The sequence below is a fragment of the Erinaceus europaeus genome, chromosome 19 (assembly GCF_950295315.1).
Source record: "Erinaceus europaeus chromosome 19, mEriEur2.1, whole genome shotgun sequence".
In the NCBI taxonomy this organism is placed as follows: domain Eukaryota; kingdom Metazoa; phylum Chordata; class Mammalia; order Eulipotyphla; family Erinaceidae; genus Erinaceus; species Erinaceus europaeus.
In genome coordinates this window covers 66930773-66946030 of record NC_080180.1, presented here as the reverse complement: position 1 = coordinate 66946030, position 15258 = coordinate 66930773, and the positions used below count along the sequence as shown (strand labels likewise).

The 15258-nt window shown below is 61.1% G+C and overlaps 1 protein-coding gene across 1 annotated transcript in view; it reads right to left on the bottom strand.

Annotated features, from left to right (window-relative positions):
* The window catches only part of SCLT1 (sodium channel and clathrin linker 1), a 243932-nt gene that overhangs the window by 147796 nt on the left and 80878 nt on the right, over positions 1-15258 (bottom strand). The gene's annotated exons all lie outside the window — the stretch shown is intronic.

Here is a 15258-nt window from a genome sequence, read left to right as displayed (position 1 = left end):
ACCCACACGCGCCCTGCGCCTGCGTCGCACCGCCTCCTCCTCCTCCTCCTCGTGGGCGGGGCGGGGCGGGGTCCTCCACCGCCACCTGGGGCCACATGCCCCGGGGCCCTCAGCGCCCAGGCCTGAACCCCGCGCCCTGCCCGGGCTGAGGCTGGCTGGACAGGAGGACAGGGACAAGGGGACACGTGAGGATGCAGGGACAGGAGGACAGGGACAAGGGAACACGTGAGGATGGAGGGACAGGAGGACAGGGACAAGGGGACACGTGAGGATGGAAGGACAGGAGGACAGGGACCAGGGGACACGTGAGGATGCAGGGACAGGAGGACAGGGACAAGGGAACACGTGAGGATGGAGGGACAGGAGGACAGGGACAAGGGGACACGTGAGGATGGAAGGACAGGAGGACAGGGACAAGGGGACACGTGAGGATGCAGGGACAGGAGGACAAGGACAAGGGAACACGTGAGGATGGAGGGACAGGAGGACAGGGACAAGGGGAGAGAGGACATGTGAGGATGGAGGGACAGAAGGACAGGGACAAGGGGTCACGTGAGGATGGAGGGACAGGACAGGGACAAGGGGACACGTGAGGATGGAGGGACAGGAGGACAGGGACCAGGGGACACGTGAGGATGCAGGGACAGGAGGACAGGGACAAGGGGACACGTGAGGATGCAGGGACAGGAGGACAGGGACAAGGGAACACGTGAAGATGGAGGGACAGGAGGACAGGGACAAGGGGACACGTGAGGATGGAACGACAGGAGGACAGGGACAAGGGGACACGTGAGGATGCAGGGACAGGAGGACAGGGACAAGGGAACACGTGAGGATGGAGGGACAGGAGGACAGGGACAAGGGGACACGTGAGGATGGAACGACAGGAGGACAGGGACCAGGGGACACGTGAGGATGCAGGGACAGGAGGACAGGGACAAGGGGTCACGTGAGGATGGAGGGACAGGAGGACAGGGACCAGGGGACACGTGAGGATGGAGGGACAGGAGGACAGGGACCAGGGGACACGTGAGGATGGAGGGACAGGACAGGGACCAGGGGACATGTGAGGATGCAGGGACAGGAGGACAGGGACAAGGGGACACGTGAGGATGGAGGGACAGGAGGACAGGGACAAGGGGACTCGTGAGGATGCAGGGACAGGAGGACAGGGACAAGGGAACACGTGAGGATGGAGGGACAGGAGGACAGGGACAAGGGGACACGTGAGGATGGAAGGACAGGAGGACAGGGACAAGGGGAGAGAGGACATGTGAGGATGGAGGGACAGAAGGACAGGGACAAGGGGTCACGTGAGGATGGAGGGACAGGACAGGGACAAGGGGACACGTGAGGATGCAGGGACAGGAGGACAGGGACAAGGGGACAGAGGACATGTGAGGATGGAGGGACAGGAGGACAGGGACAAGGGGTCACGTGAGGATGGAGGGACAGGACAGGGACCAGGGGACATGTGAGGATGCAGGGACAGGAGGACAGGGACAAGGGGACACGTGAGGATGGAGGGACAGGAGGACAGGGACAAGGGGACACGTGAGGATGGAGGGACAGGAGGACAGGGACAAGGGGACTCGTGAGGATGCAGGGACAGGAGGACAGGGACCAGGGGACACGTGAGGATGGAGGGACAGGAGGACAGGGACCAGGGGACACGTGAGGATGGAGGGACAGGAGGACAGGGACAAGGGGTCACGTGAGGATGGAGGGACAGGACAGGGACAAGGGGACACGTGAGGATGGAGGGACAGGAGGACAGGGACCAGGGGACACGTGAGGATGCAGGAACAGGAGGACAGGGACAAGGGGACACGTGAGGATGGAGGGACAGGAGGTAGGGACAAGGGGACACGGGAGGATGGAGGAACAGGAGGACAGGCACAAGGGGACACGGGAGGATGGAGGGACAGGAGGACAGGGTCAAAGGGACAGAGGACGTGAGGATGGAGGGACAGGAGGACAGGGACAAGGGGTCACGTGAGGATGGAGGGACAGGACAGGGACCAGGGGACATGTGAGGATGCAGGGACAGGAGGACAGGGACAAGGGGACACGTGAGGATGGAGGGACAGGAGGACAGGGACAAGGGGACACGTGAGGATGGAGGGACAGGAGGACAGGGACAAGGGGACTCGTGAGGATGCAGGGACAGGAGGACAGGGACCAGGGGACACGTGAGGATGGAGGGACAGGAGGACAGGGACCAGGGGACACGTGAGGATGGAGGGACAGGAGGACAGGGACAAGGGGTCACGTGAGGATGGAGGGACAGGACAGGGACAAGGGGACACGTGAGGATGGAGGGACAGGAGGACAGGGACCAGGGGACACGTGAGGATGCAGGGACAGGAGGACAGGGACAAGGGGTCACGTGAGGTTGCAGGAACAGGAGGACAGGGACAAGGGGACACGTGAGGATGGAGGGACAGGAGGTAGGGACAAGGGGACACGGGAGGATGGAGGAACAGGAGGACAGGCACAAGGGGACACGGGAGGATGGAGGGACAGGAGGACAGGGTCAAAGGGACAGAGGACGTGAGGATGGAGGGACAGGAGGACAGGGACAAGGGGTCACGTGAGGATGGAGGGACAGGACAGGGACCAGGGGACATGTGAGGATGCAGGGACAGGAGGACAGGGACAAGGGGACACGTGAGGATGGAGGGACAGGAGGACAGGGACAAGGGGACACGTGAGGATGGAGGGACAGGAGGACAGGGACAAGGGGACTCGTGAGGATGCAGGGACAGGAGGACAGGGACCAGGGGACACGTGAGGATGGAGGGACAGGAGGACAGGGACCAGGGGACACGTGAGGATGGAGGGACAGGAGGACAGGGACAAGGGGTCACGTGAGGATGGAGGGACAGGACAGGGACAAGGGGACACGTGAGGATGGAGGGACAGGAGGACAGGGACCAGGGGACACGTGAGGATGCAGGGACAGGAGGACAGGGACAAGGGGTCACGTGAGGATGCAGGAACAGGAGGACAGGGACAAGGGGACACGTGAGGATGGAGGGACAGGAGGACGGGCACAAGGGGACACGGGAGGATGGAGGAACAGGAGGACAGGCACAAGGGGACACGGGAGGATGGAGGGACAGGAGGACAGGTCAAAGGGACAGAGGACGTGAGGATGGAGGGACAGGAGGACAGGGACAAGGGGACACGTGAGGATGGAGGGACAGGAGGACAGGCACAAGGGGACACGGGAGGATGGAGGGACAGGAGGACAGGGTCAAAGGGACAGAGGACGTGAGGATGGAGGGACAGGAGGACAGGGACAAGGGGACACGTGAGGATGGAGGGACAGGAGGTAGGGACAAGGGGACACGGGAGGATGGAGGAACAGGAGGACAGGCACAAGGGGACACGGGAGGATGGAGGGACAGGAGGACAGGGTCAAAGGGACAGTGGACATGTGAGGATGGAGGGACAGGAGGACAGGGACAAGGGGACACGTGAGGATGGAGGGACAGGAGGACAGGGACAAGGGGAGAGAGGACATGTGAGGATGGAGGGACAGGAAGACAGGGACAAGGGGTCATGTGAGGATGGAGGGACAGGACAGGGACAAGGGGACACGTGAGGATGGAGGGACAGGAGAACAGGGACAAGGGGAGAGAGGACATGTGAGGATGGAGGGACAGGAGGACAGGGACGATGGACACATGAAGATGGAAGGATCAGAGGACAGGGACAGAGACGTGAGGATAGCGGGACAGAGGGACCAGGGGACAGAGGACACAGGAAGGAGGAGCCGGGCAGGGGCCTGGGGCCCCGGGGACTGTGGGCGGCAGACAGGGAGGGTGCCAGGCTGAGGGGTCACGGTGTACGTACACGCCTGCTGGCACAGGGCACAGAGCTGGGCAGAGACGAGGCTCCCGGCCGCTCACCCTCCTGCCCTGATCCGCGCCCCCCCCCCCCGCTCGCCGGCCCCCCGCCCGCCAGCCCCCAGCCCCCCAGGGCACGGCCGGCTGCGGCCCCAGAGGAGGTCGGGGTGGCTCTCTGTGTGCGTCTCTCTATGGGGATGAAAGAGTGGCCCAGCAGAGGCGAAATCAGACGGACAAAGCAGGCCAGAGGGACGGAAGGACAGAGAGAAACAGTGAAGCAGAGACGGGCAGCTGTACACATGTGCACAGACGGGAGGAAGAGCGACAGCAGAGAGCCCGGCTGCAGTCACAGACAGAGACACAGAGACGTGGCGGGAGAGGCCGCCCCCGGGGCCCTCCCCTGTCTGGCGCGGGAGGCCAGGAGGCTTATCTGTGCGCGGCAGCTCGTGCCTGCCGCCCCTCCCAGCGCCGTCCCCAGTGGGGCCTGGCATGGCCATAGTAGCGTCCCTCTCCGCTGTCCGCGGGGACTGTCCTTGTCTGTCTCTGGGCTCAGATGGAAAGGGCAGGGAGAGGCCAGTGTTCTGGGGGAGACCTGCCTTCCCCACCCCCACAGCCGGGGCTGCAGCTGTGCGCTCTTCCTGGCAGGCCCCCTGGGTTTGTGGGTTTTGTGGTCTCTGTGGTAGCTGTTGTTTTCCAGCCCAGCCTTTTGTTTCTTGCACCTGGAGGAATCCTCCTGCAGCGCCACTGGGGTTTTGAGTCCTGAGACCCCTCCTTGCCCCCCCAGCGTGGGGGTGTGGGTTTCCCAGAGAAGCTGCCCCATGCTGGGAAACAGTGGGGCTCTGGGATCGGCACCCCACCTGTGCCCATCTTGCCTGCGTGGAAGAAAGAAGCCGGAGGGCAGGCTCAGGACACCGGAGCCTAGTCGGGGCCGGCCTGGGGCTGCCAGCGGCAGAGGGGGGGTGCCCCCAAGCTAGCGGGGTGTCCCTGTCCCTCCCAGGCAGGGCCCACACCCCCCAGGGCAGTCAGCATCCTTGGGTGGAGGTGGGTGCTGCCACTTTTGCCGGGGGACCCGCCGTCCCTGGAGGGGCAGCAGGCCATGCTGAGGGCTCGTGCAGGCCGGTCCCCCATCTGCCTGGCTCTCTGGGGCCGAGGTCCTGGGAGCCCCAGTCACCGCAGCAGGACCCGGGCTGGGTGGCTTGTGGCCTCGTGTCCCCCGGGCCCTGCTGGGGCCAGCGTGGCAGACCTTTGGCCGCTCTTATCGCCTGAGCAAAGGTGAACGTGGCCGGGGGGCAGGTGACGTGGACCCCAGGCTCCACGTGGCAACCTTCTGCCTCCTGACCTGTGGCGAGCCCAGAGCACCCCCCAAACCACCTGCCAGTTGGGGCTGGAGCCCTGCTCTCCACGGCCTCCGAGGGGCAGGGTCCCGTGGGTCGGTGCACGCCGAGCCCAGGCTTGGCCGGAACCCGGGCACGAGAATGGCTGGCACTGACACCCTCGTGTGGTTCTCGCAGAAAGGGGGTCGCCCCGACCTCCAGCCGGCCTCTCTGCAGGGGTGTGTGGGGTGTCACCCTGGGCTGTGTGGGACCCCCTCCCTCTTCGCTGCCAGTCACCCTGGTCCACCTGAGCTTGGGCGGGCTCCTACGGTCACCTGCCTGGCCACTTCAGGCCTCTCCAGGCTCCCTTTGGTGCCACCTCCCCAGTGCTGTGTCCCACCCCGGGGCCTCTGGAGCAGCAGGGCTGGCCTGGCCCCTGCCTCTGAGGGAAGCTGCGTGTGAGGCCTCAGAGGGTCTGTGGGGTCCAGCCCCATCTCCGCCCCTCTGCCCAGGGCTCTGCTTCAGGGGGCTGGGCTTCTGGAAAGTTCCGTGTGGGCGTTTGCTCAACTTCTCCAGCCACACCCCTTCAACTCTGCTTCCCTCAACCCCTCCCCGCCACCCCCACCCCTGCCAGGCTGAGGTGGGCTGAGTGTGCATGTGTGTGGTGTGCAAGTGAGTGGCGTGCACATGTGTGGTGTACATGTGTGGTGTGCATGTGTGTGGGATACGTGTGCATGGTGTGCATGTGTGTGAGATGCGTGTGCGTGGTGTGCATGTGTGTGGTGTGCACGTGTGTGAGGTGTGTGTGGGTATGCACACACATGTATGTGTGTCGGGCCCCCTCATCCGACCGTCACCCAGCCGGCTCCACAGGCCACTAGGCTGTCACTGGAGAAAGTCACCATCAGCCCGGGCAGCTGCTCTGCGGAGGGGAGGGCTGGGCCTTCCTCCCGGCCTCCTGAGGGCTGGCTCTGGGCCCCAGACCAGGCGCTGAGCCCCTCACTGTGGTGTCACCGGCTCGGCTCTGCTCCTGGCTGTCAGCAGAGCCCCGTGGAGTGCCCGCCATCTTTCCCTGTCTCCCAAGGGCGTGATGGCTGCTCTGCCCTCTGAGCGTCAGGCGTGCGCTGAGGTGCCGGCTGTGGGGTGCTCGCTTGCCGTGTCCCGGCGGCAGGGGGCTCGGAGGCCTGGGCCCGGGGGCGGGGGCGGTGCCGGGCCCGGGAGCACCCAGCTCTGTCGCTCAGCACCGGCATCGCCCCTCCCTGAGCCTGGGGGAGAGGAGGGGAGAGGGGAGAGACCACAGCACCGGCACCTCTCACCGCGGGCGCGGTCCTCCCGAGGCCCCTGCCCACCACGTGTCTCCGGCCCGGGTCGCGGGGAGATCTCGCCGGTCTGCTGTGGCCCGGGTTTGGCTGTAGCCAAGTCCTCAGGAAGGGAAGGGAAGCCCCTCCTGGTTCTCCCTCCCCCTCGAGATGGTCTCAGGTGAGAGGAGCCAGAGCGGGGAGCCTGCACCTCACGCCAGGTCTCGGGGGTCCTGTGTGGTGTGGGGCCGAGGGCCCGGGTCCACGTGTGGCCGCGGTCTTCCCTGGGACAGGAGGGGAGGCCCGTGCTCCCCAGGCCCTGTGCTGTGCTCTGTGGGGCTCAACCCCACCCCGCAGGGGTCTGCAGGACGGGCCTGGCACCTCCCTCACCCAGAGAGCTGGCTGGTGGGTGTCCAAACTCAAGGGCAAACTGCCCGGCACCAAGCTGACCGGTCCTGGGGGGCAGGAGGAAGCTGTGTTGTCCCCTCCCCAGGAGTGGGCTGGGCTGGGAGGCCCAGTGTGCAGGCCTCTGGACCCAGGATGCAGGGCCTCGAGCGTGCAGCTGCATGCGGGAGGGCCTGACGGCAGCAGTGGGACATGCTCGGGCCTGGGGTTCAGCCAGGGGGTCGAGGAAGCCCCCTCCCGCTGTGTGGCTGTCCCCTGTCTGTCCCCTGTATGGCTCCTGTCTATCCTATCTGTCTGGGGCTCCTCTCTGTCCTATCTCCTGTCTGTCCCCTTGTCCTGTCCCTTGTCTGTCCCTGTGTCCTGTCTGTCCTTGGGCTCTTGCACATGACTGGGCCCTGGCGTTGCTGTGAGCTGAGCAGCCGGCCAACAGCTCCTGGCCATGGAGGCAGCTCTGGGCGCATGACCAGCTGTGGCAGCACCTTCCCCAGGCCAGGCCCCGCCAGAGCTCTGCAGGGAAGCTGGAGCCTCGGACGGTGCAACTTTCCCAGGAGTGGACCCAAGTTCCAGGGCCTCCCCGGCCCGCACCCCGCTCTCAGGGACGGCTGTCCCGAGTGACCTCGGCCAGGAGAGGCCAGAACCTAGGTGGGGTCCATGGGGGGTCCTGTGGGGGTGTTCCTTGTGGGAGTCTGTAGGGGCTCCATGAGGGCTCCGGGGGGTCGGGTCTATTGAGGGGCTTCATGAGGGGGCCTTGGGGGGCCTCTGTGGGTGGGATCCCTGGGCTGAGCTCCACAGGGGGCTCTGCGGGTGGCACTCGGGGGGCACAGGGGCTCTGTGGGGGGGTCTGCGCGGGGACGGCCCTTCTGACCTTTCTGCCATTCCCCTGGGGGCTCCCTGAGAGCCAGCTTGGAGGGTCACAGCAGCAGGCGCTGGCAGTGGGGAAGGAATCCGGGATGCTGACGTCCTTCTCATGCCCTCAGCCTGCAGGCACTCCGCTCACAGGGCGGAACTGGGCTGGGGAGCCTGGAGGGAGGGCTCCCCAGTGAGGAGTCGGGCATGGCCCAGCTCAGACCCCAGCCCCGTGGCCCCAGCACGTGCTTCTCAAGGCCCCAGCGCACTTGGGGTCCAGGCCTCTGCCCGCCAGCTAAGCAGAGTGACGTGTGCGCTCAACCAGGTACGCTGGGGCAGTGGGTGGCCAGCTGGGACACTCGTGGGCTCTTCACACTAAGGGCATGTCGGCATCACCTGCGAGCCCTCGGCTGCGACAGAAAGAAGCATCGGGAGTCGGCGGTGGCGCAGCGGGTTAAGCGCACGTGGCACAAAGCACAAGGACCAGTCTAAGGATCCCGGTTCGATCCCACCTGTTTCTGTTCTTAATATTTGTTCATTCTTTAAGGATTTGTGAGTAAAAAGGGCAGAGAGCCGGGCTTCACTCTGGCACATGTGATGCTGGGGCTGGGACTTGAACTCGGGACCTCGAGAGCCCTGCTTTATTCACTGCATCCCCCCCCCCCGGGCCCCTCCCTGCAGACCAACGGGGGCTCCGGGCTCTGATCTGGCTGGCCAGGGTGGGAGGAGAAAGGGCCTGTGGAGAAACGCTGTGAGCAGCCAGGACCAAACCCGCCTCTGACTGGCAGCTCCCTCTGTGGCTCTTTCAGGCATGATTGGTGGAGCAGCGCTGGGGTGTCCCTCCCTCTCTCTCCCTCTCTCTCAATACAGGGTGAAGAAATTGGGCCAGGGCAGGGTGGTGGCGCACCTGGCTGAGCGCACGTGTTACAATGCTCAAGGGTTCAGGTTCGAGTCCCCGTTCCCCACCTGCAGGGGGAGAGCTTCACGAGCGGTGAAGCAGAGCTGCAGGAGTCTCTCTGTCTCTCTTCCTTCCTCTCTATCCCCCCTCAATTTCTGGCTATCTCTATCCAATCAATAAATAAAGATAATAAAAAATAAAACAATAAAAGGAAATTGGGCCAAACAGGCTGACAACAGTGCATGATGTATGTTTGAGAGCCTGTATTAGGAAATGACAATATCTGCAAAACAGCCTCCTCCCCCTCCTCCCCAGCCTCCTCCCCGTCCCTCTGACCCTGGGGGTGGGTGGGTGGGTGGGAAGAGGTTAAAGCCAACATCCGTCCCAGCCACAAGTCAGAGCCCCCTCCCTGCCGCTGCGCCCCCGGGCACTGCCTCATCTGGTGCCTGGCTGCTGGGGCCCGTCCATGGAAACACACCATCTGCTCTCTCTGCTGAAAGGTGCATTTGTGTATTTTTTTAAGTAAATATTTTTTGAAGTTAGTTTATTTTGGATTCCTGTATTAAGTTGATTTATTTTGGGTAGAGACACAGAGAGATAGATTGTGGTCTGGGGGGGGTGGCTTTAACAATTCAGCCCCCTCTAGGTCCTCCTCTGCCATCATGTTCCAGGACCTGAAATCCACCCCCCACCCCCACCCCCGGCCAGAGGCCTTTACTTTGGTGCAAAACACTGTCTTTTTTTTTTTTTTTTTAAAGATTTTATTTATTTATTTATTTATTCATGAAGAAGATAAGCAGAGACAGAAAGAACCAGACATCATTCTGGTACATATGCTGCCGGGGATTGAACTTGGGACCTCACGTGCGTTTAACCCAGTCCCGAGCCTCGACTTAAGAGAGGCAGGAGGCACGGCTTGTCTCGGCTTACTCTGGCAGCACTGCCCCAAGGGTGGCTTCTGAGGACGTGCCAAGGACACACGAGTGTGCAGGCTGCCGTCCTGCGGGCAGGGCAGGTGGCCAGCGCTTGGCAGCAGAGGGCGGACCTGAGTCCACTTGGGAGTCAGCTCACAGGGCCAGGGACAAGAGGAAATGACCCGGACGGGGCCTGGCACACTGCCACCAATTCCCGGACATGGGGCTCAGAAACCAGCCCTTTGTGTAGCTGGCCGCCTCTGTGTCAACTCGCCGAGCTTGATGGAAGTGTGTTTCTCCTCAGCCACCTCCACACCAGGCAGAGCCAGGGAACAAGCCCTCCATGGTGACCAGACCCCCACCTCTGCTGAGTCTCTCCCAGGCTGCATGGGCTGGTGACAACAGCAGACCAACACCCTTGAGAGGATGTTTTCTTTATTTCTCTTTCTTTCTTTCTTTCTTTCAATTATATATATATAATGTTAAATCATGTTTATTTTTTTATTATTAGGTGGGGAGTAGATAACAGTGGTTATGCAAACTGACTATCATGCCTGAGGCTCTAAAGTCCCAGTTTCAACCCACCCCCCACCACCATTAGCATGAGCAGTGCTCTGGTAAAATAAGTAAATAAATCAATGAAAGAACAGAAGCTACAGACAGCCTCTGACCCCAGCCATGGCCACAGGCACAGCCCCCCACAAACTCCAGCCCTCCAGCCGCTAGTCTGTGACCTCAGCTTCCAGCCCCGACCCTCAGCCCCAGCCCCAGGCCCTGACCCCCAGCCCCTGGCATCTTTGTACACGGCCTGTCTACTCAAGCCGTGGACAGACATCAGGCACTGACCCTGCTCCAGAGCACCGCTGTGTGGACATCACCGCACGGCAGCTGGGGTCCTCTTGCCTGTCTGAAGTGACCGTCCACGCCAGCCTCCAAAGTCAGCCATGGGGGGGGTCCCTCACTGTGCTCAATGGCCCAGCCTGGCCGCAGACCGGGCCCCACCCAGGGAGCTCGGCTCCACTCACAGGCCCTGAGTGTCCAGAGGCCCTGGGTCGGAGAGCTGTCGTCGCCTGCTATGACACCCCAGGGGCCAGCACCACCAGCGGCTCCCGTGTCAGGACCCCACCTGGAGCGACACCTGGGGGCCCAGCTCACGGGGCCGGCACAGAGCCTCTGGCCGCCTTGGCCGCTGGTTCCCGCTGCCCCCAGAGCACAGGTGGCCAGGCGTCAACGCAGGCTCAGGCCTGCGCCCATCCTGGCCCGGCAGGTGCCTGGAGCACAACCCCAGGAGCCTGGGCTCAGGGCGTTGGGGTCCTGCTTCCCGCTGGCACCCCCCACCTATGGAAGGCACTGGGAGGGTGTGTCCCGCGGCCTGGGAGGTGGCCCCGCCAGCACCCTCCTCGTGCAGAAAGAACAGAGCAAGATCTCAGAGATGAAGCTAAGCTCGGCCTCCCTCCCGGCTCCGGACAGCAGAGCCCCCTGCTCCCGTGAAATCCCCAGAGCTCCACAGCTGCGGGAAGACAAGGCGTCCGCAGACGCTTCCCATGACGGCAGACGCACGCCGGGGACTTAGACTCATGCTCAGCCTCTTGGAGAAACGCTGCCTTTTCCTGAGCTGGGCCTGTGGGATGTGTGTGTGTGTCATACTGCACTTCAAGTCTTTTACTTGTTTGTTATTGGGTAGAGACGGAGAGAAACTGAGAGGGAGGGGGAGACAGAGAGAGGAGACAGACAGACACCTGCAGCCCTGTTTCACCACTCGTGAAGCTTTCCCCCTGCAGGTGGGGAGCCGGGGCTTGAACCTGAGTCCTTGTGCCCTGTAATGTGAGCGCTTAACCAGGTGTGCCACTGCCTGCCCCCCTATAATCTGTTTTTGTACTGGGGTGAGAAAAAAAGCAACCGAGGGTCTGGGTGGTGGCACACCTGGTTGAGAGCAGGTGTTACAATGGCCAAGGACCTGGGTTCAAGCCCCCAGCCCCCATTTGCAGGGGGAAAGCTTTGTGAGAGGTGAAGCAGGGCTGCAAGTGTCCCTCTGCCTCTCTATCATTCGTTCCCCTCTCAATTCCAATTTCTTTCTGTCCTATCCAAAAAAAAAAAAAAAGGGGAGGGGGAGACAGCACAATGGTTATGCAAAGAGACTTTCTTTTTTTTTGCCTCCAGGGTTATTGCTGGGCTCGGTGCCTGCACCACGAATCCACTGCTCCTGGAGGCCATTTTTTCCCTTTTGTCACCCTGGTTGTTTTTATTGTTGTTGTGGTTATTATTATTGTTATTGATGTCATTGTTGTTGGATAGGACAGAGAAATGGAGAGAGGAGAGGAAGACAGAGAGGGGAGAGAAAGACAGACACCTGCAGACATGCTTCACTGCTTGTGAAGCGACTCCCCTACAGGTGGGGAGCCGGGGGCTCGAACCAGGATCCTTACACCGGTCCTTGTGCTTTGCGCCACCTGCGCTTAACCCACTGCATTATTGCCCGACCCCTGCAAAGAGACTTTCATGCCCGCCCCCACCCAGGTCCAGAACCTGCCTTGTGCTTGAACCCAGGTCACAGGTACAGGAAAGTGGAGACCCTCCCTGATGACTGATCTCTCCGCCCCTAGATATTCTCGGCTCCAACAGAAATGTTCTCACGGGCCGAGGGCTGTGGGGGGGGGGGCAGCTGCTGGAGTGGGGGGCTGTGTCGCGCCCTGTTCCCGGCCCCTGGCTGGCTGGCAGCCTGGAGGCTCTTGTCACTGGGAGGGGACTTGCCGGGGACAGAGGGGCTGTTCTTGATCCCCCCCCGTGGGTCCCAGGGCCTCCCGGACCCCCATAGGACCCCGCCAAGGTGGCCTCCAGACTCCAGCAATGCCCAGTGAGTGATCCGTACGCCAGGCCCGGCTGCTGTCCCTGGGTGCCTGTTCTGCCGGCTGCTCTCCCTCTAGCTCTGGGGAGAAGACGGTCACGCTCAGGAGTGGGGCAGGGAGGGGGCTGCACTCCACTCTGGTGCATGTGGCACTAGGGTCGAACCCAGAACCTCCAGCGTGCAAGTCCTGGCTCCTCCGGCTGTGCTGATGCCCGGAGCCCTGGCACAGGCAGTCAGGCCACCACAGAGCAGTGCTGCCCGGCCTCACACAATCACCGTTTCACGCCTCCTAGCCTTTCCTTCCCATCCTTTTATTACAGGGAGAGGCAGAGACAGAGGGGGAGAGACCCCACAGCCACCGTCTTGGGGCTTCTTGGGTGTCACGGTGCTTCCATGTGGGGCCGGGGCTTGAACCCAAGGCCAGGAAACACAGGATAGGGAAGGAGGGTGGGCAGGGGACAGGCCGCAGGGTCACACCACCGTTGTCACAGTCTCCCTCTCCCGTGGGAAGGCCAGCTTCTCCTCCTCGGCATCCCTCGAGATCACTCTGCTTTCTGCTCCGGAGTGACAGGCACCTTGCTGTACTCTCCACGTGCCCACCCACGGCCCGTTCAGCAAGGCTCTGGCCCGGCACTGTCCAGCTTTGGCCAGGAGGGGGCACCCTGGGCAAAGTGCTGGCCTCTGTCGGCTGCCATGAGCAGGCAGGACCTCAGGCCTGGACTCCTTGGCACAGCGGCTCCTGGCTGGCACCGCCTCCAGCGGCCCGTCCCAGGCTGGGCTCAGGCACACCCTCACTCCCTCTTCCTCTCCTTATACCACGGATATAAATCAATTAAATATGCTTGTTTATTTTTTTAAGTGTCGGGAAATTGTGAGGATGTGGTTGAGCTCAGCAGGGCTCACAAAGCACCCTGCACTCCTGACACTATGGCCTGCTCCCTTATTATCTGCATACTCATTGTTTTGCCTGAAAGATCCCCACCCATCCCATTCCTTTGATCTGTTTTCTTTCTACCCTCAAGACCCTCCCTCCCTGCCTGCAGGGTAACATTAATCCCACCAGTTAAAACCCTCGCAACAGTTGCTAAGACAGTTCCTACCTTCCCAGCCCCCTTTTGCCTTTCTCCGCCCCTTTCCTAGCCATTTCCATTTCCGACTTGCCACTTCCGGGTCTGCCCTTTAAAAGCCTGGGCTCTCTGATCAATAGAGAATTGAATTGTCTCGCCGCCACGAGTCTGTCCCTGAGTCACCTCCCTCACGTCGCTGAGTGAGCAGCAGCCCAGGCTGGCTCCGGTCGAGTTCTCTCCAACCCAGAGAATACATGCCTGGGAAGAGGCACCTCCAGGCTAGCCTGGCATTTAAGAATGTATTTATTTATTCATGAGAAAGACAGGTAGAGAGAAAGAGCCAGACATCACTCTGGTACATGCACTGCCAGGACTGAACTCAGGACCTCACGGTTGAGAGCCCAGTGCTTTACCCACTGCACCACGTCCTGGGAAGACCTCAGTCGTATCTGTGGATTTGTGGATCGCCACCAGGATGATCACTGGGCTTCGGGCTCCCATGCAGCCCTGGGAACCCACCACTCCAGGCGGCCTTTTTCTTTTTGCCTGTTGTTTTGCTTTTTGTTCTTTCCTTTACTCTGTTGTGTAGGACAGAGAGAAATTGAGAGGGGTGGATAGATAGGGAGGGAGAGAGAAATGTTTGGGGGGGATTGACCAGCCCTTTGTTTCCCCAACATTTAAAAGTTTGTAATGGATAATCTCAACAAAGAATTGAGGAGACAGCCTGATTTTAGGGGATTTTAAACTTTGTTCGAGAAAATTAAGAACATTTACATGTTAGGCAGAGAGAGAAGGGGAGAGAGAGAGAGTGAGAGAAAGAGTGAGAGAGAGAGGGAGAAAGGCAGAGAGAGAGAGAGGAAGACAGAGAGTGAGAGAGAGAGGGAGACAGAGAGGGAGAGAGAGTGAGTGAGAAAGGCAGAGAGAGGGAGTGAGAGAGAGACAGAGAGGCAGAGAAAGAGGGAGAGAGAGAGGGAGACAGAGAGGTAGAGAGAGAGTGAGTGAGAAAGGCAGAGAGAGAGGGAGTGGGAGAGAGAGACAGGCAGAGAGAGAGAGGAAGAGAAAGAAGGAGGAGAGAGAGAAAGGGAGAGAGAGAGAGAGGGAGACAGAGAGAGAGAGTGAGAGACGGAGAGAGAGGCTCCCCAGCCCTTACTCACAGGTGCTCACCCAGGCAGGGTGGAAGCCATGCCCACCGGTCCAGCTTTAACACCCAAGCCCCTGCCGTCACCTTTCCCCGGCCACACCTGTCGCCACTCCCGATTCCCGATAGCAGCCTCCTCCCCTCACCCCCGCGTTTACTCCCTGTCCTGCAGCCCTGTGCCATCACTTGGAAAGCTTCCCCCCTGCAGGTGGGGAGTCGGGGCTCAAACCTGGGTCCTTGCACTTGGTAACCTATGTGCTTAACTGAGTGCGCCATTGCCTGGCCCCCTGATTTATTTTATTTTATCATCATTATTATTATTTTATCAGAGCCCTGCTCGGCTCTGGCTGATGGTGGTGCAGGGGATTGAACTTGGGACTTTGGAGCCTCAGGCATGAGAGTCTCTTTGTATCACCATTATGCTATCTACCCCGCCTCCGATATTTTATTTTATTTTACTTTATTTTATTTTATTATTTTTCTTTCCTCGAGGGTTATCTCTGGGGCTCGGAGCTGGCACTACAAATCCATTGCTCCCGGAGGCCATTTTTCCCATTTTATTGGACAGGACAGAGAGAAATTTAAAAAGGAGGGGGAGATAGGGAGAGAGACAGAGAGACACCTGCAGACCTGCTTCAGCCCTTGTAAAGTGACCTTCTGCAGGTGGGGAGCGGGGGCTT